This window comes from Pinus tabuliformis, chromosome 7, assembly GCF_031772625.1.
Source record: "Pinus tabuliformis cultivar Carrire ecotype Pingquan chromosome 7, CPIR1, whole genome shotgun sequence".
Lineage (NCBI taxonomy): Eukaryota > Viridiplantae > Streptophyta > Pinopsida > Pinales > Pinaceae > Pinus > Pinus tabuliformis.
The window spans coordinates 1,098,476,790-1,098,504,175 of NC_142293.1; the positions used below are offsets into that span (position 1 = coordinate 1,098,476,790).

A 27,386-nucleotide genomic window follows, 5' to 3' on the forward strand; every position below is an offset into this window, starting at 1 on the left:
GGTTGAGATAGATTACTGGATGATTTTGAAACTGGGTGGGGTGGTCTCAGGAGGAAACACAAGCACTAGGAATCCTTGTACCGGTGAAAGTGGGATTGCGGTAAAGCCTGATTGTCTATACCCTCATTGGACCTAGGAATCCTCGATTGATGAATGGTTGGATATACGGTAAAGCCAAGAGGGTGGAGCCTCGTTGGGCCTAGGAATCCTTGACCAGTGAATGGACGGATATACGGTAAAGCCTATAGGTGGAGACAAAAAAACTACTCATAGTTTAGGTGGAAAGATCCAGAGGCATCCATGCTTCTATACGCCTAGTGATCCCTGGATCGGTATATAGTGGGATTGTTGTAAAGCCTAGTAGTGTATGTTTCTTATTTTGGCCTAGGAATCCCTTGCCGAGATTGTGGTAATCCTGGTTGTATAATGAGGGCTTGGGCCTAGGAAACCCTTGGTGGATTGCGGTAAATCCTGAGGAAGCCCTGGTTGTTTTGTTGTAAGTCCCACATTCATTCTTGGAATATGGCACAGGGGTGATTGGTTAAAAGAAGGATTTGGTTCAACCAAATCTATGGTTGGGTGGTATGTGGAAGTCCCTAGCTTAGTTTCATTTTGAATATGTTAATAAGAGCTCTTTTCCTCTTGTGTATTATGTGTAAATGTGTTTGTTATCATGTGGTTATAATGGTTTTTCTATCATTGTTATTTTGTTGGTTATAAGTATGGCTTTATGACAGATATTAGCCATGGCTCTCATGAAGTTTTGATTAGTAAATGAATGAATAATGAATGTATGACCTAATAGATGGTAATGCAGCTATTATGAGAGGTAATAAAACCTTCTTGAAAAGTCTCAGATAAGTACATAGTCCTTTTGTTCAGATATGTTGTGATGACCTATAGATTACATGTTCATGATGTGTTTAACATAATGTCTATCATGGCTAGGCCTTGTTAGTTCAAGTACTTGTTCAAGTGTTTGCACTAGTAGCCTTATTTAATTTTTATTTATAAATTCTGGAAGTTTCATGAAGTTTTGGGTAGAGGCTTGAGTCCTAGCCCTGAAAAAGTGGTTTAGAATTCGGGGCCGCTAGCACAAAACTACCTGAAAAAAGGCCATAGTCGCATGGAGGCTTTTCTGTGGGAGAAACTAGAGGGTCTCAGTCGTAGGGAAGGCTTTTCATGGGAGCGACTGGGGGTCTAACTCAACAAAAGAACAAGCTATATTAGGGGTTGGGCTCCTGAAGGTTCTATAGCTCCCGAGGAAGGTCAATTTGGTTTTGTTTTATCGATTCCACTTTCTTAACTATACTTTGGGAGTTGAATAATATCATAGTAACTCTTCATCACATGTTTACCCTAGTGGAACAATTAGATTAGGTAAATGTGGGATGAGGGTGTTACAAAGTGGTATCAGAGCATGGTTCACCCCTTGGTCTAAATGGGAAAAATGTGTTTGTCATGCATACATTTTGGTTGCGTATGTGTTCTTTATGCTTGTGGTTTATGTACTTGTGTTTTCATGGTGGTGGTCATTGTTTCAGTTGTGTCACCATGAAGAGGATGATGGTGATTTTTGTTGGATGTGATCGTCATGAGTGCATGTCAGTTATGCATTTTTTATGCATGTCAGTGTCTATATGTCATTATGCATGTATTGTCATGGTTATGGTATAGTCATGTATGGTAACTAGATAATGGTTGAAATGATGTCTATATATTGATATGATTATGTTTATATATACATGTATTGTGCTAATCTGGTTGCTCTTGCAGATGAGATATCCTCCCTTGAACTATACTGAGGTATGTTGATTATGTTTATATTTTGGTTTAGCTGACATGATACACTTGCGGGAAGAAGATCAAATATGACTAGCAATATGGTAGACTATAGTTCATGAGACTATCCCTATAGATCAGATGAAAAACATGTTGACGGACACTCTCCCACCATGGTAGACACATGGAGAAGTTTCAAGGCATAATTAAGAAGCTGCAAAGCATACAATGACATAATCATTCGGGCACAAGAGAAACAAGCTGAGGTTAATGTAGTTATCCTTTAGAGTTTTTTAGAATTGTAGAGACAGGGATAACTTAGGATAAGTCATGGACAAAAGGATAAGACTAATGGGGCATATGGTAGTAGGTCTCATGGTGGACACAGGTCAGATAGAGATGACACGATTAGAGATGGAAGATTCTTAAATACACCGATAGGAGAGGTGATGGAAACGGGTTCTATTATAGTTTTGGTTCTGATAGGTATCATGGTCATCATCGGTATCATCCTTACAAGAGGAGTGACAGGGGATATTTTCCGGACGAGTTCAAGAAAGCCAAGTGATGAGCCCCAAAAATGGATAATTATTTGGGCTCATTCAACCTCCTAATTTGACTTAATCCACCATTCTCATTAGTTTATTGCATGTTTTTTATTATATTTATGCTAATAGAGTGAATTTGGTTAGTCATTATGCCAACAAGTCTAATGGGTGCTTTGTGTAGCCTTTTTGGTCAATTTGGAGACAAATTCAATGGTTGAAATGAGCACTTGGCAGCCAAATTCGTGGAGAGTATTTTTAGGAAGGTGTTCCCTTCATTTATGGGCCCTTACCTTGAATTCTCCACCATCAGCTCGGAGTTCAAGGGCCACCAAATCAATCAGCACAAGGGCAGCCAAGCAAGTCAAGTAGGACTGCTGTTAACTACAAGTCTTGGGCAGCCGAGTCCCTAAAGTTTAGGAGGACTGTTGGGGTCCTCAATTTGTATAAATAAGAAGGCTTAGGGCCTCATTTTGGTTAGCTAGTGGTTAGTCACTTCTGTAACTGGTAGTTAGTCATTTCATAGTCTTGTTGTAGTCATTTTGTAGTTCGATTTCTAGGCAATAGATTAGTTTTGCTGTCAGCTCATTTTCAAGTTCTCCTTGTGGACAGTTTTGATGTAACTCTTCATTTCTTGATCAATAAAGATGAATCTAGCTTTGCACTAGCTCTAAATCTCTCTTAGGAGGCTGTAGCTCTTGGGGTTGGACCCATCTCAAGCGCCCAGTACCTCCTTTGTTTATCTTTATGTGTGTTTGCTGCGTTCTTAAAATAAAATCTGCTCTTTAAATTTAAGTCTTGCTTTGTTATTTAGGTTGCTCTTGACGGTTAAAGTAGCTTTTTATATTTAGAATAGATTGGTAGGAGTTAGTCATACATTTAGATCTTTTGGAATGTTCTTGCTCACATGTTGTACGTGGTTCTTGTTATAAATAAAGCTGCTATCCATTCTTGTTACTGTTAGCTAGGTCATATTAGTGTAGCATAACTAGATCTTTGTTTTCTTGCATGTATTTGTTTGTTCAGTTTGAAAAACCACTTGCAGAGTACCTGTTATCCTTCTCTATCTACCCATAATCCATCTGATAATCTGCTCCAACCCTTAGTCCATGATTCGTAACCTTCATTTGCCATACTTTCCCCACCTTGCCCTAATTACTACATTCTTGTGCATCATCTCTTCCTCCATCCTTGAACAAATCCAATCGCTCCTTACCCTCATCCACCAAGTCCTAGGCCTCTTCACACCCCTATTTCACCTCCATACTCATTCCTCCATCTTTTTCCCTCCATCCATGCTCCAAAATCCCATTTCGAAACATCCTGTAGAACCCCTGCAGACTTCTTGTAGAAGCTCATAAACACGGTTTCTTGGCAGCCAAACTTTGTGAGACTCTTTGGAAGGGTGTTAGGGACCCTTTAGACCCTCTCTGAACCTTCCCAACCTTTCCCAAGCGCTTCTCCTCCTTGATCCACCTCTGCACAGTGAAAAGCTAGTTAAAAGCACATGCATGATAATTCTAATAACTTAATCAAAAATACAAAAAGATGTTTTCTTCAGATAGTGGTAACTTAGACACATGCATTTTACCTTCCTAGAAGTAATGGCATCTCTTTCAGTAGTTTGCATGCTCTCCTTTGCATCAGTAGGACTAGCTGGTAGAATTAGGGTTTGCTAGGGTTTGCGTTCCTTTTTGGCTTTCATTTTCTTTTCGCAATTAGATTAGCTTCCTTTGAGTTAGCTTTCATCCATCAATTAAAAAGCTTCTTCTAAGAGCTCATAGAAGTTGGCTTAAGCTCCTAGCGGACTTGTGCCAGCTGACCAAGTGCCAGCTGCGGCAAGAGCTAGTACTTGTGCATACAGCACCGTCGCTTCCAAGTTTGTTACGAACTACCGAGTTGATAAAATTAAAGAAGGGAGTTCCAGGAGTTGTAGCATTATTGCTACAATACTGGGGCTCACCATATTTTTGGCACCGTTGCCGGGGAAGTGTCAGAGTATTGTAGATTGCTGCTATTCTTCTATTTTCCGCTACAATCTTCTGCTAAGTAGTTTATTTCATTTCCATTATGCAATTTCGTTTATGCAAAAGTAGATTAGCATTTCCCGCTTTCATAGATTAGCATTTCAATTCCGCAATTTCATTTATGCAAGTGTAGATTAGCATTTCAATTCCGCAAGCGTAGACTAGCATTTCATTCCTGCAATTTCATTTGAGCAAAATAGATTAGTCATTTCCTGCTTTCATTTCGATTCCGCATTTTCATTTCAGCAAGATAGTTAGTTGCAGTTCAATCTATTTTAGTTTTTGCAGGTACATGCAGGAAAAAAATCAAAAATCAACCAAAAAGAGTTCCTTTCTTGTCTTGTAGGAGTAGAGATAAGTTAGAAAAAATGTTTTCACAACACCCCCATTGCTTCACACAGCCAACCTTCTCTCTTCTTCGATGGCTGTGATTAAAGAACCCTTAGGTGGACAGCAAGACATATTTGAAGAACCTTAAGGGAAGAAGAAGAAGAAACCATTCCTCTGGAACAAATGGCTACAAGAAGAAATGTTGGGAGCAGCACCTTGTCCAAAGACGAATTTGAAGATCAGATAGAAGATTTCAAGAGTGATATGAGGCAGTTTCTTGCCATGCAATTGGATACCCTGTGGATCCAAAAGAAGCAAGAGGAAGCCAAGAGGGCTTTGGTCATCTTTTGTCCCAGGTGCACTAGAAAGCATCGTAGGAACGAATGTCCAATGCACTCCCCAGAAGTGTGTTTCATCTGTGAAGAGTACCATCCTACGAATCAGTGCCCTTCCTTACCCAGAATCAAATCTGCATATCAGAGAGCCAAAGGAGCCACTAAATCACTCTATTATATGAACCAAAGGAGGCCACATGGACCTAGATCTTACCAGCAGGAACTGCAAGGGATATCCGAGACCTATTATGACCCTTATCAAGCCACTTTCATGCCTTCTTGGGGTCCCCCTGCTCATCCTTCCTGGTTCACACCTCCTCCTTGTTCCTTCACAGATCCATATTATGCCCAACCAGTTGCTCATTCGTTTCACTCTTATGCTCAGCCACAGCCTCAGTGGAATGCACCTCATCAGGGGTGGAGGCCCCAGTACAACACTCCTCCCACTTCGTTTCCTCCACCACCTACTCATCCACAACCATCACCTCCTCCTCCACCAAGGCAACCCCAAATGCCTACCCAACCACAACCCCATCCGCATCCATCTCAAATATACACCCCCACTGAGCTACCCATACCACCATTTCCAAACTTATCCATTGGAGTAGCTCAACAAAATTGCAATGCTGAGACACAACCAAATGACTCCTCTTGAGCTCAATGATCTTCACCATAGCTCAGGAAGAGTGTTGCAAAGCAGAGATTATCTTGAAAGCATTGAAGGACCACATTCGGCAAAAGAAGATTCAAAAGAGGAGATCAAAGAACCATGGGCTGCACTTGATGAAGAGAAGACATCAGAAGCAGAGATAAAGAAAGATCCCTCATGGTTACCATCAAATATTCCATGGATTCAAGAAAAAGATCACCAAAAAGAGGAAGATGAGAAAGTCATGTTAGAAGGTGACTTGAAACATGATCCAGATCAGCAAAAGAACCAAGGATATCAAAGCTATATTGAGACATGGTTCCAGACAGTCACTAAGTTGCAGTGGTACTCTCTTCCTCAGCTATGTTTGATCCCTTCAAAGTTAGATCATTTGGTCTCTGAAATCCGGATACCTGTCAAAGCATGCATTTCGAGCCTTCACATCATCTTGTCTCTAATCTCGATGTGCACATGGCTCCATTGGAAGTATTCTTATACTCGAAAGGAATTTTGTTTTACAAGTAGGGTAGGGTAGAAAAAAGAAAAAAGAAAAAAGAAAAAGAAAAAATGAAAAAAGAGGAAAATAAAAATCTAAGGTGAAAACCTCCTCGGAGGCGCCTTAGATTGGCTCATTGATTGAAAACCTCCATGAGGCGGTCAATGGGTTGGGAAAAAAGAGAAAAGAGAATAAGATCTATGGGTGAAAACCTCCCTTGGAGGCGCCCAGGGCAGGCAATTAGGGTGAAAACCTCCATGAGGCGCCCTAGTTGTTTTTCAAAAAAAATAAAAATAAATAAATAAATCTAATTTCCATTGAATAATTTCAGGTTGCAGCAATGACATTGCAGGTCAGGAGGATCACTCAAAACAAAGACAAAGGAGTTTTTGGGCCTTCTAGAGGAAGTTCTATATTTCTACAGGAAACATCCTGTAGAACCTTCAAGCGAGCCAGATTCGATTTTGGAAGGGGATTTAAAGCTTGGAATCTATTGGTTATGCCTGCAAGAATCCATGTTTCCATCCCTCACCCCTTTTCCATCATTTTTTCATGTCATTGTGCTTCTTTCCTCAAAACTGTGTTTTCTACAGGAAGTTCCTGTAGGAGCTACAAGAAGTTAAAACTGGATTGAAAAAAGTGGTTTGGTGAACATGGTAGCTTCCTCAAGGGTTCAAAAGTCCCCATGCAATCTTCCAACTCCTCCTCCATCATCTCCATACCTGCATCACAGCCCAAATTCATTTTTCATACCATGCAACAAAAATGCAAAATGCCTTGAAGCAAAAATACCTAGAACAAAAATTGTTTTTGCCATAACTTTAAAACCATGCATCCATTTGAAAAACCGTTTTATGGGGAATTGTACAAGGGTGATGGCAACATGCCTGAGCAGTTTCAGCCAATTTCGGTGCACGGTTTCCAAGAAATTAGCCTCCATCGCCATCAGCCATTTTTGCATTTTCTCCATATCCGTGCATCCGTTTCAAAACCTGTTTCATGGGGATATGCATATGAGTGATGGTAACCTACCCAAGCAGTTGCAGCCGATTCCAATGCACGGTTTCCGAGAAATCGATCTCTGAAATCTTCAACTATTTTCCATTTTTCTCGAAATCCGTGCATCCATTGATCACGATTTTGCTATGGGAGGTGAATAATGATGATAGGAACATGCTCAACAAGTTTCAGATCGATCCGGTTTACCGTTTGGGAGCAATGGCGAAAAGAAGTTCTGGTCTGGTGAAAATGCAGCAGCAGCAGCTTGAAGGTGCAGATTTGAACGTGGAAACAAATGCCTGCAGCTTAGATCTGGTCAGAGGACACCTGCACAAGGAAAAACAATCAACAATCATCAGCCAAGCCCTCATGCAACCAAAGGATCCAAGCATGCAGCAGCAGAATATGAGAATGCAGCAGCAAAAAGCACTTCACAGCAGCCATTTGACTTCAGGTACGTGACTAAACCTTGTTCCTCTATTGCATGAGTCTAATCTAAGCATTGCATGAACGAATGAGATGGGGGGATTCAGCCAGGAAGCTAGCCATATTCGATTGCACTCATCAAGGCAAAAATCACGCAGCATGCATGGATAAGTCATTTACGTGGAAGTTGAAAAACACAGTTAGTGTCAGCTGTTTGAACTCCAGTGCAGCGGATCAAGAAGAAAACATACAGTTAATAAATAGAACTGCAGTCTGCATGTGGCCACGTACACTTGGCCACTTCACTCTCTCACGTGAATCACGCTGCAGTTAAACGACGCTCGGCTGAAACTCTCACCACTCTTTGTTCAACTGCGGTCAACTGAAGCGCATGTCCACCATTTCCAGATCAGTTAACCAATGGTGCTCTACAAGATTTCTGCCTTTTTTCTCGAGATCTCTATAGTTCCTTAAAAAATTCCCGCCTGTCGCACTCTACAGGCGTTTCTACAGGAAGTCGTCTACAGGAAACGCAGAAAACAACCATGCAGAAAGAAAATATGGGATTTTCGTCGAAATTCAAGCTCCAAATGAGTGGTGGACGAAGCTAGAACAGATCATGTTATGGTAAGGACTACAGATGTTTCCCATATCATGGTGGATGAAGGTGGATTAGTCAGAGCCATGGAGAAGAATTTGAGCTCACAGGTTGTCGATGGTAACATTGAAATATGTCCCCTGTCCAATAGTCTGGGCCCTCAGTTCTCTTTCTGCCCTGGGGAGTTTGAGAATGAAAAAGGGGCAGTCGATGCAAATACAATATTGACAACTACAACTGGCCTACATGAACTTCTAATGCTGGCAAAGGAGATTGAATCTGAAGAGGCCACAAAAAGAAAACAAGCAGAAGAGAAAGCAATTGTTCAAGACAGTACTGAGACATGGTGAAGCATACGATGACCACAAACGTCAGTCTAAAGTACGTGATTCAACTACAGGCCAATCTAATGTGACTGACGATAAAAATAATGGAGTTTCTAAGGGTAATGGAAATATGTCTAACCAACATTTGACAGAGTTGAAATCACATAGGCCTGGTTCAAGTGTTCTTGGTAAAGGTGGGAATTCTCAAATGCAGAAGTCAAGGCCATTTCATCCAAGTACTTCTATCAAAGGGGTTGTAAAGGTTGGAACAAGAGGTAGCATTGACTTGAGTTCACATGGAAATACGGGAGAAAAGTCTCAATTGGAACATATGGAAGTCACAGTGTCAGCTACAGAAGGTTCAGTTCATCGGCCAACAAAAAAATGGAACTGCAAGGTTGAAGTATACTGTTCCACAACCATTTGCTCTTGCAACTGACAAAAGGGCTTCCACAGGAGTATGGCCTGTTGATGTAGCAGCTAATGACATGAACAAGCATATGGGTGCAAGAGGTATCCCATCTTCTTCAGTTCCTAAAAAGGACAAGATGTCAGTGAAATTGGATACACAAGTTGCTTGCAATCCTTTGCTCTCTGAAGATCTACACCTACATGACCAGAATGTGAATCCTTCCAAGCAAGCGAATATGAAGCTAGAGGAAGATGTTCATTCCACTTTTTCCTCAACTGCAAGTGCAAAATCAATCAGAGATTCTAAGGGCAAGTCTGGCAGTGCTCCTTCTGGAGTTGATTTCAGCTTTAGATGTAATGAGAGAGTTGAGAAGCGTAAAAAGTTTTTTTACAAAATTTGAGGCAAAATTGAAGAAAGGAAACACGTGGAGGCAAGAGAGAAAGGCAGTGGTAAGAATACCCAGGATAGGCCATCACAGGAAAAGCCACAAGAACAACAAAAGGAAAAGCAAGAAAACGGGCCAAATTGTTGAGGCCAAAACTGTGGGAGGAATGAAGACACTAACACCCAGGGAGAAAAGACTACAGAGTAGAATGGAAAGGACTAAAAAAGTCCACGTCAGTGAGGGCACCTCTAAGGTAGCCACAACCAAGCTGAAAGGAAAATCACCCACAGCCAAGCAGGATACAGTGGTGCTGACTGTTTCTACAAGAAGCCAGAACTCAGCTACAGGACTTTCTACAGGAAGTTTGGAAAAAGAGCAGCAAAAGGAGGAATTGGCCGAGCTTTTAGCTAAGGAGGCCACCAGGGCCATCAAAGATGAGGAGAGAGATTGGTTGCTCAGAGGATGAGCAACACTTTCAGTAGGGGGGTGATGATGAGCCCCAAAAATGGATAATTATTTGGGCTCATTCAACCTCCTAATTTGACTTAATCCACCATTCTCATTAGTTTATTGCATGTTTTTTATTATATTTATGCTAATAGAGTGAATTTGGTTAGTCATTATGCCAACAAGTCTAATGGGTGCTTTGTGTAGCCTTTTTGGTCAATTTGGAGACAAAGTCAATGGTTGAAATGAGCACTTGGTAGCCAAATTCGTGGAGAGTATTTTTAGGAAGGTGTTCCCTTCATTTATGGGCCCTTACCTCGAATTCCCCACCATCAGCTCGGAGTTCAAGGGCCACAAAATCAATCAGCACAAGGGCAGCCAAGCAAGTCAAGTAGGACTGCTGTTAACTACAAGTCTTGGGCTGCCGAGTCCCTAAAGTTTAGGAGGACTGTTGGGGTCCTCAATTTGTATAAATAAGAAGGCTTAGGGCCTCATTTTGATTAGCTAGTGGTTAGTCACTTCTGTAGCTGGTAGTTAGTCATTTCATAGTCTTGTTGTAGTCATTTTGTAGTTCGATTTCTAGGCAATAGATTAGTTTTGCTGTCAGCTCATTTTCAAGTTCTCCTTGTGGACAGTTTTGATGTAACTCTTCATTTCTTGATCAATAAAGATGAATCCAGCTTTGCACCAGCTCTAAATCTCTCTTAGGAGGTTGTAGCTCTTGGGGTTGGGCCCATCTCAAGCGCCCAGTACCTCCTTTGTTTATCTTTATATGTGTTTGTTGTGTTCTTAAAATAAAATCTACTCTTTAAATTTAAGTCTTGCTTTGTCATTTAGGTTGCTCTTGATGGTTAAAGTAGCTTTTTATATTTAGAATAGATTGGTATGAGTTAGTCATGCATTCAGATATTTTGGAATGTTCTTGCTCACATGTTGTACGTGGTTCTTGTTATAAATAAAGCTGCTGTCCATTCTTGTTACTGTTAGCTAGGTCATATTAGGGTAGCATAACTAGATCTTTGTTTTCTTGCATGTCTTTGCTTGTTCAGTTTGAAAAACCACATGCAGAGTACCTGTTATCCTTCTCTATCTACCCATAATCCATCTGATAATCTGCTCCAACCCTTAGTCCATGATTCGTACCCTTCATTTGCCATACTTTCCCCACCTTGCCCTAATTACTACATTCTTGTGCATCATCGCTTCCTCCATCCTTGAACAAATCCAATCTCTCCTTAGCCTCATCCACCAAGTCCTAGGCCTCTTCACACCCCTATTTCACCTCCATACTCATTCCTCCATCTTTTTCCCTCCATCCATGCTCCAAAATCCCATTTCGAAACATCCTGTAGAAGAATTACAGAACATCTTGTAGAACCCCTGCAGACTTCCTGTAGAAGCTCATAAACACGGTTTCTTGGCAGCCAAACTTTGTGAGACTCTTTGGAATGGTGTTAGAGACCCTTTAGACCCTCTCTGAACCTTCCCAACCTTTCCCAAGCGCTTCTCCTCCTTGATCCACCTCTGCACAGTGAAAAGCTAGTTAAAAGCACATGCATGATAATTCTAATAACTTAATCAAAAATACAAAATGATGTTTTCTTCAGATATTGATAACTTAGACACATGCATTTTACCTTCCTAGAAGTAATGGCATCTCTTTCATTAGTTTGCATGCTCTCCTTTGCGTCAGTAGGACTAGCTGGTAGAATTAGGGTTTGCGTTCCTTTTTGGCTTTCATTTTCTTTTCGCAATTAGATTAGCTTCCTTCGAGTTAGCTTTCATCCATCAATTAAAAAGCTTCTTCTAAGAGCTCATCGAAGTTGGCTTAAGCTCCTAGTGGACTTGTGCCAGCTGACCAAGTGACAGCTGCGGCAAGAGCTAGTACTTGTGCATACAGCACCGTCGCTTCCAAGTTTGTTACGAACTACCTGGTTGATAAAATTAAAGAAGGGAGTTCCAAGAGTTGTAGCATTATTGCTACAATACTGTGGCCCACCACCAAGCCACCTACCTTTGATGGATATTTGAAGAAACTGGAAGATGCATAGGCATGGTTACTTGGTATGAAGAAGTTCTTTGGGTTGCATGATTACACAGAGAACATGAAGGCCAGAATAGCTATCTTCAGCCTCAAAGGGAAAGCAAACATCTGGTGGGAAGATGTGAAGTGAGTTAGAGACATCAAGATAGAAGAGTTGAGTTGGCATGAATTCAAGAGACTTTTCTAGAAGTAATTATCAGAGAGGTATTATGACAGTAAGGCTAAGTATTTCTATGAGCTAAAGATGGAATCAATGACAAATGACGAATATACGACCATTTTCCTAGAGTTATTGAGGTATGTATTGTATCTTAAGGATGAGAAATCCAAAGTTCAGAGATTTTTTAGTGGATTACCATTAGCATTTAGAGATAAAATTGAGTATGATGAGCCTCGGTCACTTGAAGAAGTCATTGGTAAGTTGAAGCATTGTTATGAGAAATCAAAGTGCAAGACAAAGTCTCAACAAGGTTGGAAAGGGAAAGACAAGGCTAAAGGTAAATGGAAGCCAAAGTGAACAAGACCCCAGGATGTAAGTGAGAAAAAAAATGTTGCACCTTACAAGAATTTTAATGGACCTCATCCTAGAGAACAACATAATAAAGGTGATGGTAAGGGACAATTGCAGTGTTGGACATGTGGTAAGGAGCATCTCAAGAGAGATTGTCTGCAAAATCAGGGTGGTAGACTTCATATTTACAATGCATAGGAAGCACAGACAGTTGGGGATGTTGGGTAGATAATTCCACGAATCTATGGAACATTAGCTAATAGGCAGGTGAATCACCAGGAATCTATTATCGAGATGGAAGAATTGCATGAAAAATCTTGGTTAGTGCTGTTGGCTATAGGTACAAAGAAAATAGTTCATCATTAGGTAAGAGCTTATGCATTTGAGTTGAATGTTATGTCGACATTAGCACATTTGAATGTGCTTCCGTTGGGATTGTATAATATGTTTTTGTGTATGGATTGACTATATATTCATAAGACCAAGGTGGATTGTTATGACAAGGCTATTGAATTCTTGGATGAAAAATGGGGAACAGAGAATCCTGCATGGTAAGAAGAAAACTACATCAGTTAGAATGGTTACAAATATGAAGGAAAAGTGCAGTCACAAGAAAGGGTGTGTGTTATTTATAGTGCATATTTCCATTTATAAAGGTAAGGATGTTGCGGATGCTAAGGTATTGAGAAGGTAGCCAATTTTATAGCAGTTTCAGGATGTGTTTCGTGTAAAGATTTCATATTTTCCTCCTCATGAAGAAGTGGAATTTTCCATTGAGTTGGTACCAAGGGAAACACCTTCATCAAAGGAACCATACATGATGAGCACACTAGAGTTAGTGGAGATGAAGTTGTAGTTGAAGGAAATGCTTGAAAAGGGATACATTAGGCCAAGTGTATCGCCATGGGGTGCACCAGTGTTGTTTGTGAAGAAGGATGTTACTCTCAGCTTGTGAATTAACTATAGGTAGTTGAACAAGGTAACCATCAAGAATAAGTATTTGTTCCTGAGGATTGACAACTTGTTAGATCATATGAAGGGAACAACAATGTTCTCAAAGATTGATCTGAGATCAAGATATCATTAGATACACATCAAAGAAAAGGATATTTACAAGACTTCTTTCTAAACCAAGTATGAGCATTATGAGTTTGTGGTAGTTCAATTTTGGTTGACTAATGCTCCAACTACTTTTATGTGCTTGATGAATAGTTTGTTGCATCCTTATCTAGACAAGTTTGTTATTGTATTCATTGATGATATATTTATATATTCAAAGAATGAGGAAGAGCATGTTGAACATTTAGCAATACTTCCGAGGTTGCTAAGAGAGAATTAGTTGTATGCCAAGCTTAGAAAATGCAATTTTTTTCAGACATAGGTACATTACTTGGGACATGTTGTTTCCAAGGAAGGCATAACAGTGGATCTAGGAAAGATAAGAGATATCATGGAATGGGAACCTCCTAGGAATGTGGATGAGGTAAGGTCATTTATGGGGTTAGCAAGTTATTACAGGAGGTTCATCAAGAAATTATCACATGTTGCTTATCCCATCACGCCATTGGAAAGGAAAGGTAAAAAAATTGAATGAACAAAGGAATCTGCAACCAATTTTGAATAGTTGAAGCAGTTGTTGACAAATGCTCCAGTTCTTAAGATTGTAGATCTGGATAAAGAGTTTGTGGTTTGCACCGATGCTTGCAAGAGAGGGCTTGGTAGAGTCATTATGCAGGAGGGATAGGTGGTATGTTATGAATCAAGGAAACTGAATGAGCATGAGCATAATTATGTGACATATGATCTTGAGTTGACAGCGATCATCCATGATTTGAAGATGTGGAGGAACTATCTTCTTGGCAGGAGGTTTGTATTGATGGGTGATCACAGTGGATTGAGATACTTGTTTGACCATCTGAATTGGAATTCTAGGCAATCTAGATGGTTGGCCATGATCAGTGAGTTTGGCTTTGAGATCAGGTACATTAAGGGAAAGGACAACAGGGTTGCAGATGCTCTTAGTAGAAGAGTGCAGGTGAATCATATAGAAACTATGAGCTCTTATGGGACACATTGACAAGATTAGATCTTACAGGAAGGACAATAGGATGACATGTATAGGGATCTTATGCACAGGTTACAACAGGGCATAAGTGATCAGGATGTGGACTATCTTCTCACATCATATGGTTTGGTAAAATTTATGGACATGATCTATCTGATGGATAACAGTGAGCTCAAGAATCTTATCTTGAGGGAATTTCATGTTAAAACGTATTTAGGTCACCCAGTATATCACAAGTGGTAGAGGTTGTGGCTATATGTTAGGATTGTCAACATGTAAAAGTAGAGTGTAAACATCCAAGTGGTCTACTACCTCCAATTCCAATTCCAGAGTGGAAATGGGAATTCATTTCCATGTATTTCATTACAAGTTTTCTGAGGACATCTAGACAACATGATTCCATCAAGGTTGTGGAAGAAATGTTGACAAAGGTAGCGCACTACATTCCAGTTAATTCTAATTATTCAACTAGAGATGTAGCAGGTCTTCATCAAAGATATAGTGAGGTTGCATGGCGTTCTGAAGAAGATTGTGTCGGACAGGGATGCTAAGTTCACTTCCAAGTTTTGGAAGGAGTTGTTTGCAGGTTTGGGGGAAATTTTGGCCTTCATCACATCTTATCATCTGCAAACAGATGGAAAAATGAAGAGGGTCAACAAGATCTTGGAGGACATGTTAAGGATGTATGTGATGCATCAACAAAGGAGATGGGAGGAGTACTTTCCATTGGTTGAGTTTTCTTACAACAATGGTTACCAGGAGTCACTAAGAATGAGTCTGTTTGAGGCACTTTATGGGCGGAGTTGTAATACTCCCATCAATTGGAGTGATCCAGTGAATAGGGTGTTCATAGGACTGGAAATGTTGGCAGAAATGGAACAGGGAATGTAGGTTATCAAGAAGAATCTAGAGGAAACACAGGACAAGTAGAAAGGTTATGCATATCAACACAACTTGTTTAAGGAGTTTTAGATTAAAGAACATGTATACTTGCACATCAAGCCCAAGAAGAGCTCCTTGAGGATTGGGTCATGTGTGAAGTTAGCACCTCAGTATTGTGTACCTTTCGAGATCCTTGAGAGGATTGTACCTATGGCCTACAAACTTGCATTGCCTTCGATAGTGAAATTACATGATGCTTTCCATGTTTCATTGCTTAAAAGATATGTAAAGGATCTTGTTAATGTTATTCACTGATATGTATCGCAGGTGGAGCCAGAAGGAGAATTCAAGCTAGAACCTCAGTGTATTGTGCAGAGAAAGATGCTCATGATCCGAAACCAAGCGATTGAGTAGGTTAAAGCACAATGGAAGCACTTCGAGCCTGATGAAGCTACATGGGCAATGATTGATCAGATGCGACCTATGAATCCTTCCTTGTTTATCGATTGAGGAAAAGTAGTTTTGGTATATGTATATATGTATATGGATGTAAATATCATCACGATCTGCATTATAAAGCTCCAATAAATGGTATGATTGTCATGTTGTTATGTTTGTCATGTTGGTTTTCTTTTCAAAAAGTTGATAATTGTAAATACTACATTGAGCTAAGTTATAAAGCTCCATGGGCATTATGCTTTTCTTTTCAATAGTCTTGTTGGTTGTAGGTGTCATTGAAAACCTAGGACGATGCTCCCCTAAGGGGGAGGGGTCTGAAAAAACCCCAGGTTAAAAATCCATGTAATAAAGTTAATAAAGGAAAAATAGGCGAAGGTCATGGGACACTTATTCCAAGCTGGATGTTGGGAAAAACATCCTAGTGTGGGTATTCGTTTGGTATTTTATGGCTAAGGAAATTGAAAAAGGCAATAGAAAAGGCTTTGGAAAGGCAAGAGGCATTAATTGGTATCTTATTTATGAAAATAAAGGAAATTAGGAGGAAAGGAAGGTGAAAGGTCACAAGTTGCATGTGAGGAGGAAAATGAAGAAAATAGAGGCCTCATTAATAAAAAGGCTTTCGAGGATCAGTTCACAACCTTTTGTTAGCTTTAGCTTGGAGATCTCTCTCTACTCTCTCTCTCTGTCATACTTTTGGACACTTAGAGTATTCTTGGATCACTCTAGCATTGGAGGAAGAAAAGATAAGGAAGGACAAAGAAAGTAAAGGGAAGAAAATATCAAGGAAGGAAGAGTGGGATCTAGCGGCTACAGTGTGATTACTTGCAGGTATTATGTAACAGCCCTAGTGAAAATTTAAAGGAAAAATAATAACCACGGTTGATGGGGAACTTATTCCAAGATGAATGTTGGGCAAGACATCCAAGTGTGGGTGTTAATTTCGATTAATATGGCTAAGGAAACTGACAAAGGAAATGACTAAGGCTTTGTAAAGGAAAAATGGCATTTTTGGCACATTTATTTATGAAAATAATTGAAATTAGGAGAAAAGGGAGGTGAAAGGTCACAGGTTGCATGTGAGGAGGAAATTGAAGGAAAATAATGGAAAATTAAGAAAATAGAGGCCTCATTCATAAAAAGGCTTCTGAGGATCAGTTGGTAACCTTTTGTTATTTCAATTTTGGAGTTCTCTCATTATTCTCTCTCTCTCATACTCTTGGATACTTATAGTATTCTTGGAGAACTCTTGGAGGGTGTGGTATACTTGGGATTTTGGAGCAAGAAGGCAAAGGAAGAGCAGGAAAGCGTAAGAGGACTTCGGGATCAACAACTACAACAAATTTGTCTTGTCGGTATTGAGTTGCATGTATGTTTTCCTCACTAGTTTTGGCATGCATGGGATATGCATGTGGTTTGTTGGTCATGATCTGTCACTGGCATGGAGGATTGCCTGGATTGATAGTGGATTGCATAGCCTTTCCATTTCCTTGATAGCCATGGAGATTGTGGGTTTATTTCCTTGTTTTTTTTTTGGTTGGTTCTCATGTTTCCTTAACTTGGGTTGAGTTACTAGTTCCTGGAGCCTTAGTTGGACAAATGCTCTGGAGCCCTGTAACAACTTGGGTTGAGTTACTAGTCCCATAGTCTTGGTTGGAAAAACTATTTGGAGCCCTTGGTGGGTTGAGTTACTAGTTCTAGAGCCTTGGCTGGACAAACGCTTTGGGTCCCAGTGACAACTTTGGGTTGAGTTACTAGTCATGGAGTCTCGGTTGGAACAAACACTCTGGAGCCCTGGAAGGATCAGATGGAGACCGATATGATGATGGTTTTGTGATGTATGACCGTGAGGTGGAATCACTATTTGATGGGTTGAGGTGGATGGCCTCTTGAAACCCTGTATGGTTTTGGATTAACGTGTTCTATGAGATCCCACATTCATGGTTGGAATATGGCACCGGGGTGAATGGATGAAGAGAGATTTTGGCTGAGCCATTCTATGGTCAGGTGGAATGTGGAATTCCCATCCCGAGTTTGAATTTTGCATCATAAATATGAGGTTATTTCTCTTTGTATTTCTATGAGTATTATACTAGTTTATATGTGGATCATATGGTTGTGATTTCATTGGTATTTCTACTGATATTATGTTGGTTAAGTATGTGTTTTATGACAATAACTATGTATGGCTCTCTTCATGTTGTTACTGTGAATGAATGAACAATGTATCTATGACCGAATCTGTTGAGGCATCAATGTCTATTAGCGAATCTTAGTTAAGTATCAGACCCCTATGCTCAAATATGTTATTTACACTTGGAGATTACATATTCGTGATATGTTTAACGAAATGCCTGTCATGGCTAGTAAGGGTCTAGTCAAGGTCTTATTCAAGTAATTTCATTTGTATTGTCATTTCCCTGTTATCTTACTATTCTGAAGGTGTCATTCAATTATGGGCACTGACCTGGGCTATGGGCCTGAAAAAGTGGCTCAAATCTCGGGGACACTCGCACAACACTAAGCAAAATAGTCCTTAGACACTGGCATGCCTTATCATGAGAGCTTCCAAAGGCTCCTGGTCGTTGGCAGGCCTATAGCATGGGAGCGTCTGGGGGTCAAGTGGTCCAAAATCTCAGTGGGACCTGTTAGAGTCGGTCTTGTAGCCCTCCATCAGCGATCAAAGCTCTTTGCATTTGCATAAGTAGGTGTCTCATCAGTGTCAATTTTTGCATCCCATTAGGCATGCCATAACCCTGATGGAGGAGCTGGTGGTTTTGTCCCCCTCTTGGCATTGCTGGATCAAGTCATTTCAGTCCTTAGTCACTTTCAAAGCTTGTCTTGTCTTGTCTTGAGGTCAAATTCCTAGGTCTAGGGTTTTGGTCAAGTTTGTTTACAAGGTCATGTCTCTGAAGGTCAATAAGTGCTCAGCAAGCCAGAGGGATGATTTTAAAGGTGTTTCTTCGCAAATTTCTATCTTGTACAGTTAATTTTCACTTTGGATTTAAAAACCTTGTTTTTAAAGCCAAGGTCATTTTTCAAATTTTTGTAAAAAGTGATGAAATTTCAAAAAGCTTCCAAGGACAGCATGTAACCCTGGCTCCCTTGCCAAGATCCCTCAGATGATATCCCTGCAAAAGGTATCGAGCAAAAGCATTAAATGAGTCAATTTCAGGACAAAGGAAACCAAAATGGTCAATTTTATAAAGGGTCAAAGAAAAACATTATAAAGTGGGTTTGGGCATGAAATTATTTCAAATCAAAATTATAAAAGCCCAATCTCCCTCCATTTACCCTCATTGTGCATCTAACTCACTTGCAAGAGAGATTGGGCGAGGGTTTGAGCGAAATTGTGAGCTTGACAGGCGCGCGACCCGTCGAGCCCATTCCAGCAGTGTTATTTTATAATGGGCGCGACCCGTCAGCGCCCTCCTTACCAAATCACCTGCAAATTCATCCAAGGAGCCAACAAAATTGCTAAATTGCCTAAGGTAGGCCCTCCAACTTACAAATTGTTGTTTGTTATGGTTAAAGACATCATGGATACATGTTTTAAAGATCTCATTGTGCAAGAGAAAAAGCTCTATATGGCTGTGGTTTAAAATTGTAAAATATGCCTAGGGTTTTATAATGTTTTAAGGTTTTTCCCTTGTAAATCATTTTTCCCATTTCCCATGTCATTTTCCTTGTCTTTCTATATAAATTTCCCTTTTAAATTTGTAAATAAAACCTAAACCCTACCCCTTTCCCTAAAAAATGAAAAATCAAGCCCTAATCCTACCTCTCATAATACCCATGTAAACAATGTATATAATGATGCATATGCAATGATTTTTGCAATGTTTTTTCCCTTAAATCCCTGTTTTATATATTTATTCCCATTTTCCTTTTAAAGTGTCCCTCCCCTAACATTCCCCTCATGCTCCTTGTCCCCCTTGAAACAACATATAAATCAGCGTTTTACAAGGCAGAAACAGCAGTACATTTTGGCCACTTTGCTCCTTAAACAATGTCAGAAACCGAAACCTATGAGCAGAGTGATGACCAGGCATCAGCTTCAGAGATTGAGGTACATAGGAGGCCTCATAAGGGTGGAAAGGGTGGTCATCATAAGAGAGAGGAGCCCACTTCTTTGGCAGATTTACAGGCTTGTCCTATGGTAGTCTCATGTTTCCAGTACATGTCTTGCTATGAGTTTTGCGAGAGGATCTCTCGGATTCAGCACCAAAGAGAGTTGGCTCGCCTATTTGTTTTACACTTGCATGATGGACATGTCAACCTTGCCGGGGTGGACTTTACATTGACACCCGAGATGATTGCACAGGCCACAGGGATACCTAATGTCGGAGAGGTATGGAATAAGCACAAGGTGTTGGAAAATGTTCATTTTGAGCCTTTCGTTAGACCAGCACTCATGAGACACTTGACAGGAGTGTTTCCCTTCAGATTTCTCAGGAGTGAGTATGCTCCCATAATGAGGCTCATCATGCTCTATTTTACCTGTGAGGGCGGATTTTCACAGGTATATTCGTACCATATTCGCCTATTGATGCACTTCACACGGGTACGGATGATGAACATCCCTGTTTTCTTCTATCAGAACATTGAGAGGATGGTGTCCATCATGCAGAGGAAGAGCCCGGCACAGCAGTATAGGAGCCTTTACCATTATGGTTTGATTCAGCTTGTAGTATTACATCAGTTGGCTCAGCAGGGCATCTCATGGGAGGAGTTCATCTCTCGTGAGCTTTTCACAGCACCACCACCGCCACATCCTGAGGTTATTCACGAGGAGGGAGGACCATCACAGCAGCATGACATCCCCGTCACTAGACATGTCAGCTCCTCACCATTGGTTACTTATCAGAGGGGCCAGAGGGCCTTATTTGCAGCAGCTCGGCGAGTACTTTCTCCACAGCATGTGGAAGGGGTCTCGCCTTCTTCATCAGCTCAGCGAGTGTTATCTCCACATCAGGTGGAAGGGGCCTCGCTTTCTTCAGTAGCACGGGTATCAGAGAGGGGCAAGCAGCCCAGGATTGATGAGGGACCATCAGGTGTTCCAGATATAGAGCTTATTGATCTTGATGTCAGTTCTCCTAGATGAGAGTCAAAGGAGATCATTCAGCACCTTAGAGCTGAAAATGATGCATTGCAGAGGAGATTAGAGGGGGCACAATGGACAATCTCATATCTGGAGCAGCGTAACAAACAGTTGGAGGATGAGCAAGCTCTTGATGAGTTGTGGAGGATTCGTAGTGACCGCAACTTGAATCGAAGAAGACCCGGTGATCTATTGCCCGCTGAGCGAGAGTCCATGCTTATCCAGCTCAATGCTCACTTGGAGAGGCTGTTGGCTAAGGATAACCAAGATAAAAAATTATTGAGAAACATGAAGAACCATTATTGGGCGAGAATGCACGTGTGCAAGGCAAAGATGAAGATGTTCCAAAGGCGGTTGGCCAAGGCACAAAAAAGGAGAAAGAGGCCCGATCCCCTCCATATCTTGGCCGAGGCTTCACTGAAGGACCAAGGCACTAAATAGCCTAGCCACAACACAAATCCCAAGAAATTTTGAGCATTTTGGGTAAATTTTGGTTTTTTCAGGCAATTTACAGGTTTTCTCCATTAACGGGTCTCACCCCCCGCGCGACCCTTCATCCTGGCAACTCCATTTTGCAAAAACTCAGCATTTCCAGATTTTTCATGAGAAGTTACATATGCTCATCCATGGACAAGAGATTTTATGAAGTTTTGGGCCTCCAGAAAGTCAAAAAACAAGCAAAAAATGACTTTCTGCCACATTTTTGAGACACAGAAAGCAGTCTTGGGAGATTGCAATTTTGGAGCGGCAAATGACCACCAAATTCAAAAATTCCGGTTGGGTTGGAAAGTAGACTTACAGACCTTTCCAACAAGACTACTCTTACTCAATTTGGACTCCTGGAAGTGCCCCAAAAGTGGTCCCAAAGGCGCGTGACCCGTCAGGCAGAGGCGCGCGACCCGTCAGGCAAATTTCTCCAAATTTCAGTGTACAGCTCAGAAAAACGCAGTTTGACCCTGTTTGACTTTTTGGGGTAGATTATTCTTTGATGTAATTAATGTTCTTTTATGACACTTTTACACTTATGTACCTCTTCTAGAAGATTCATTCATGAAAAAGGTGAAAATTAAATGAATGAATTGGTTTCCTAGCTTATAGAGGCAAGTTGTTTTGACTGCCTAGTTTTCAGTGCTTAGTTTAGAAGTGGTTGAAACAGCTCCTAGGATAGTGAGCTCGACCCATGGAGGCAGAGAAAGAGGTTAGATGATCTATATTATGTACTTTCTTGCTCATTTTCATGGTTTGACTCTTGAGGGAGAAGCTATAATTGTATTATTCATTGTATCTCTGCAATTTTTGGCTAAGGAAGACCAGGGTTTTGCAGTCCTTTTTGGGATTCTTGTGGTTACATGTATTGATGGTGTGTTTCTCTATGTACTTGTAAGTGTGTTATGTGAATCATTTCCTTTCTTTTCCTTCTGCACATTAAACAAATGAAGTGTTAAAGTAGAATTCATGACTGTCATGCTCTGCTTTTAAGTTTGTTTAATTTCAATGTTTTCTACTGTTTAAGGAGAATTCAAAGTTATTGTTTGCTCTCCTTAGCTCCTCACCTGTCTTTCTCATTCATTCACCTCAATCTAAGGCATCAATACTGTATCCTATCTCGCCCCAAAGAACCCCCTGCAGAAACTGTGTCCTACCCCCGCACCCAAAATTGCTACTCCTCAATTTGCCACCAAAAACCTTAAAAATCCCAAATCAACCCTTTTGATCAGTTTACTAGCCTAAAATCAGTGTTTCCTTATTGGTTATCTCGCCTGTTGAAGATCTTTACCGAGATATACCGGAGAGAGCCCTCTCCTGCCCCGTAGGGCTAGCTACGAGGCTAAGTGGTTTGATGTTGCCTTGGAGTTTACCTTTTTCAGCCTGAGGTGAAATTTCAAGCGCTAACATATTGGCGACCATACTGGGGAGAACATTCGACTTGTTGATTGTCTTGTCCCAGTACATGCAATCGAGGTGCAATCTGATGCTGATGGTGGACAACAGTCAGATACATATGCAGGCTGAACCTTTCACCTGGCGACTCCAACTCGATCCAGACAGTCCAACGCTTGCTGATCCATTCATGCAATGGTGGGGTATGTGGCAAACCCTGCCCTGTGTGAAGCTCTAAACGAAGTTAGAGAATGGTTAGTGGATATTGAAATTAATGAAGAATTTTTCAGTACCTTCCTTCAATGTTTGAAATCTCTGGAGTTTCATCTTGAAATCAAAACTAGATTTTGTGAGATAATTGTTGAAAAACTTTAGAAGGAGATTCAATGTTTAGATGAGCAAATCCAGACATATGATTTCCAAGACCCTAAAAAGTTCTTGGAAATCCTTCCTCTTTCGCAACAAGAAATCATAGAATTGCCTACAGATGTTTACATTGACAGTGTGCAGCTGGAAGAATGTATTGCAGAGTTGGGGCAGCCAACAGAGTCTGGCTTCCGTGATCATATTGCGGCATACATGGACATGTTTTTCAGTTTGATTGACAGATCAGGCTGTCTTTTCCATGACCAGGGTCATTACGTGCATGAAGGGCTGCCAGCAATTGCATCTGTGACCTGGTGGAAGCTTTCTCAACCGGCATCATTCTCAGGTTTACTTGAATGGTTAATCTGGCATTTCAGTATTACCTGATCTATTGTTTGTACAGCAGAGTAGAGTAGATGTTGTAAATAAATAAGCAGCCAAAAAGGCAGCATCTTGTTCTAGTTTCATTACAGTGTTAGCTTGAAGATTGTTAAGTCAGTTTTTCAGTCATTTCAGTCTTGAGATCAAATCAGTTTGAGTTCAGTTTCAGTTTGAAAATTAAGTCAAGAGTTGTGTCGATGATGACTCCATTGCCCAATAGATGGAGGCACTGTCTGCTCTCCCAAAGTTCTGCGGTTCTTGGCACCTCCACGAAGTGGCAGCTGCCATCCCAAGTGGAGCCGATGTTAGACTCCGTCTTATGTCAGTGTGAGATTGATTCTTCTTCAAAACCCTGTTTTGAAGAAGAAATCATTAAATGTGTTGTTTTAGAATATGTAATTTATTCTCCAGCTCTTCAAATGGCTAAGGATGCTGCAGAAATCTGTTGCCAGGCTCAACGGGCGTTTCTTAAGATGCCTGATACAGTTGAAGAACTTGAAGGTGCAATCCAAGATTGTACGGCACAGGCAAATGCTGTTCTTTTTCTTAATCACAATGTGCTTGAAGAATATGAGCGCCGATGTGAGCAGATCCACAACCTGGAGTTAAAATTGGAGGAAGGCAGAGCAGTGCTTGAATAGGAGTTTGGCAGAATTAAATAGTCTTAAGGAATCCTGGCTTCCCACATTGAGGAGTTTGGTTACCAGAATTAATAAAACTTTCAGCCACAACTTTCAAGAGATGGTTGTTGCTGGAGGATTTACCTGAGGACTTACAAAGGGAAATTCGAAAGCCATCTTTGTTTGGATCCTGTCAAGAAGGTTTATTTAGGCCTATAGGCCTACAGCCCTTTCTGCAGTTTGAAGTTTGTTCCGATTCAATTTAATATTGGAAAACTAGGTGCAAGGACCATATCGGGACTCTGAATGGCAAATAAGGCTGGATGCAAGACCGGACCGATATTCGGAGATGATGATTATCTGACATTGGACAGGCTATTTGTGAGTTTATCAAAAAATGTTACAAATGATGATGGAAGCTTCACTCTGTGCTTGTGAATTTACCTGCTCAAAAGTAGAAAAGGGGGCAATATTATTTGCCAGGTTCATCCGAATGCTGAAACCGCTGCCCCTTTTCTTACATTGGATGGTGACAGGAAATTGTCACTCTTTCCTGCTTTGTCTTTGGCTTTGGTTTCTAATAAACTAGTCCTCGATGCTACTCTTGCTGCATCTATTGATGAGTACTCTGTCACTGCTGAACAAGCATGCCCCTTAGAGAAGTGGGTCCATGTTGGATGTGAGGTGGGTACAAATGTTGTTCGTCTTCACATTGATGGAGTGGCGGTTGGAGAGAAAAGCATAGCATATGCATTACAGAATAGTGTCACAGGAGAGATATCAAAGCCTCCTGTCGCAGGAATTTTTCTCTTGATGTTGTCTTATTAGATGCACTTGGGCGTTCGATACACAAGGACATGGGAGCTTATTGCATTACTAGTATATGCGGATAATGGAGTTCCTGTTGAGAAACCAAAGGATGATGCAGAAGCCCCTCTTCTTACAACTTTTGATGGTGTTGAATTTCCTTCCACTGAGCGACCTATCAGACTTCTTCATGGGCGTGCTTCCTTTAAGCTCAAAATATCTCAGCTGTCATCTAAATGTGACAATAGATTGTTTCGGGTGTGTTTTGACTCACCAAACATGGCCAACTATCCGTTTCTTCGAGCATTCTCGCGTCCAATACACTGTGTCTCAAGAAACCGTAATAGTCGGACACCATCTGCTACATGGAAGAAGTCAAATGCTTCTGCATATCAACTTGATGCATCACGCTCACCTGGAACTGATGAGACTACCTCAGAATCGCCTCTGGTGAATGGAGTCAATCTTGTCCATGGATCAATTATGCACACTTAAAAAATTATTCCTCCATTGAAGCGTGTGAGGGCAGGACATGAAAAACTCTCCGTAAAGATTGCTAATGGAAATGGCCTCTTGGAACAGTCTTCTGATGCAGGAGGGAATGCTTGCAGCTTATCCAGCAATGATATATCAACTCCATCTCCTCCACAATTGCATAAGGTTTTACTTTCAGCTAGTTCCTTGGGAATGGCACATACCCGTTCAGGAAATGGTTATTCTGGTCTCACTATCTCTTCGCCATTGAGTTTACATCAGCCAGATCCTTTGTCTAGCATCAATTTGGAAGCCTTGCTTGGTGGGATTTGAGGAATCCAAGGACACCTGTTACTTCTATTAAATTTCATTCTGAACCGGTTCTAAGCCTCGCCCTAGATGAAGAGTGCAGAGGTGGTGTCACTGGGGCAGCTGATGAAAACATTGTGTTTTTCTCCTTGGATTATGATACGGGTATGTGGAGTTTAATGGCTACCTTTGTTGATGACAACATTGGAGCTACGGTCTCTATTTTTTTTGGTTCTTTGTCGGTTGCCTTTTCAGATGTTGTAGTGGATTCAATGGTAATAGAAAGAGCTCGTGGGGAGTCACAAGATACCTCAGGATCTTTTTAGTCCTTATGCTGGGGTTCATCAGCAGTTGGGGGCATCGTGAGTGCGTTCAGTGGCTCTCTGGTGGAAGCGTATGGTGTAAGGTTTGTTTTTGGCGTGACGGCATTTATGCCCCTGATGACTTCTGCGGTGACTGTTCTTGTCCATGAACAGCCCTTTTCGAGTTCAATTCTACTTACAGGACCTGAAAGTAATAAAAGCACTACGGGAGTATTTGAAAGTTCAAAAAGACATATATTTCAGTTATGGGGAAATGGGGATTCTATTACATTTTGTATTCCTGCAAATAGATCTGAATTAAACGTTGAGCGCAACCATGCAAACCGCTCTCAGTACAGTTGTCACCATGAGCTGAATCGGCAGAATTCTAGTTTAAAGGTTGTTTTATTATGGCAAATGTAACGTGGCAAGCCGAAAATAAGTCAAGACTATCTATGGGATTCGATTTAAGATTTCAATCCTGATCCTATGGAGACCTGCGCTCTAGTTTTGTCTCTTAATTAGCCAATTAGCAAAGATTTAGAGGAACGTTGTTCTATGTTTAGAATAGATGAAACGCCCTTCCCTAATTTTTGTAATTGTAGTTGAAACCAGCACCTTTGTTGTTGGGTTGATTTATTTTTCCTTTAGCAGCATTTATTTAAGGTATTAAAAAAATTCATTGGTAAGAGTGAAGAGTGGGAGAGAGAATTCTGAGTGCTGAGAGGTGTGTGTAACAGAGCTTCATTGTACAGTTTTTGACAGAGATTTTTTAATGAAATTACACAGCTCTGACTTCTGAGATTCCTGTGGTATGAAAGTTAGCATAAGTTTTTCTTCTGTTTCATATGTAAACTGTTATGTTTCATTTCACTTCATGATCATTTCTAATTGAACAAATGAAGTGTTAAGGTAGAATTCATCATTTGTATGCTCTGCCTTTAAGTTTGTTCAATATTTCATGTTTTCTTCTGTTTGACAAGGATTCATCTTCTATGCCCTTGTCAGCTCCTCAGCAGTCTTGCCATCCATTTAATCTCAATTTGATGTTAAATTTATTGCCTACCTTGCCTCAGTCAATAATCTGTGTTTTTTATTATATTTCTCTGTTCAAGTTGTTTCTTTGCCCCATGCAGCCCAGAAAAACCCCGTCATTTTATTAAAAAACCCCTTTTTATCAATTTACTAGCCTAAAATCAGTGTTTTCCTATTGGTCATCTCGCCCATTGAAGATCTTTACTGAGATAGACCGGAGAGAGCCCTCTCCTGCCCCGTAGGGCTAGCTACGAGGCTAAGTGGTTTGATGTTGCCTTGAAGTTTACCTTTCTCAGCCTGAGGTGAAATTTCAAGCGCTAACAGGACCCAAGGGCTGGTTGGTATAAAGATTGGGTTGGTTCCTAAGGTTCCTAATGTTGATGTTGAATATATGT

General features: G+C 40.8%; 1 pseudogene; it reads left to right on the plus strand.

The window, feature by feature from the left end:
• The first annotated feature begins 24,370 nt into the window (after nt 1–24,370).
• LOC149251384 (SH2 domain-containing protein B-like) lies at nt 24,371–26,379 on the plus strand (annotated as a pseudogene).
• Nucleotides 26,380–27,386: the final 1,007 nt, after the last annotated feature.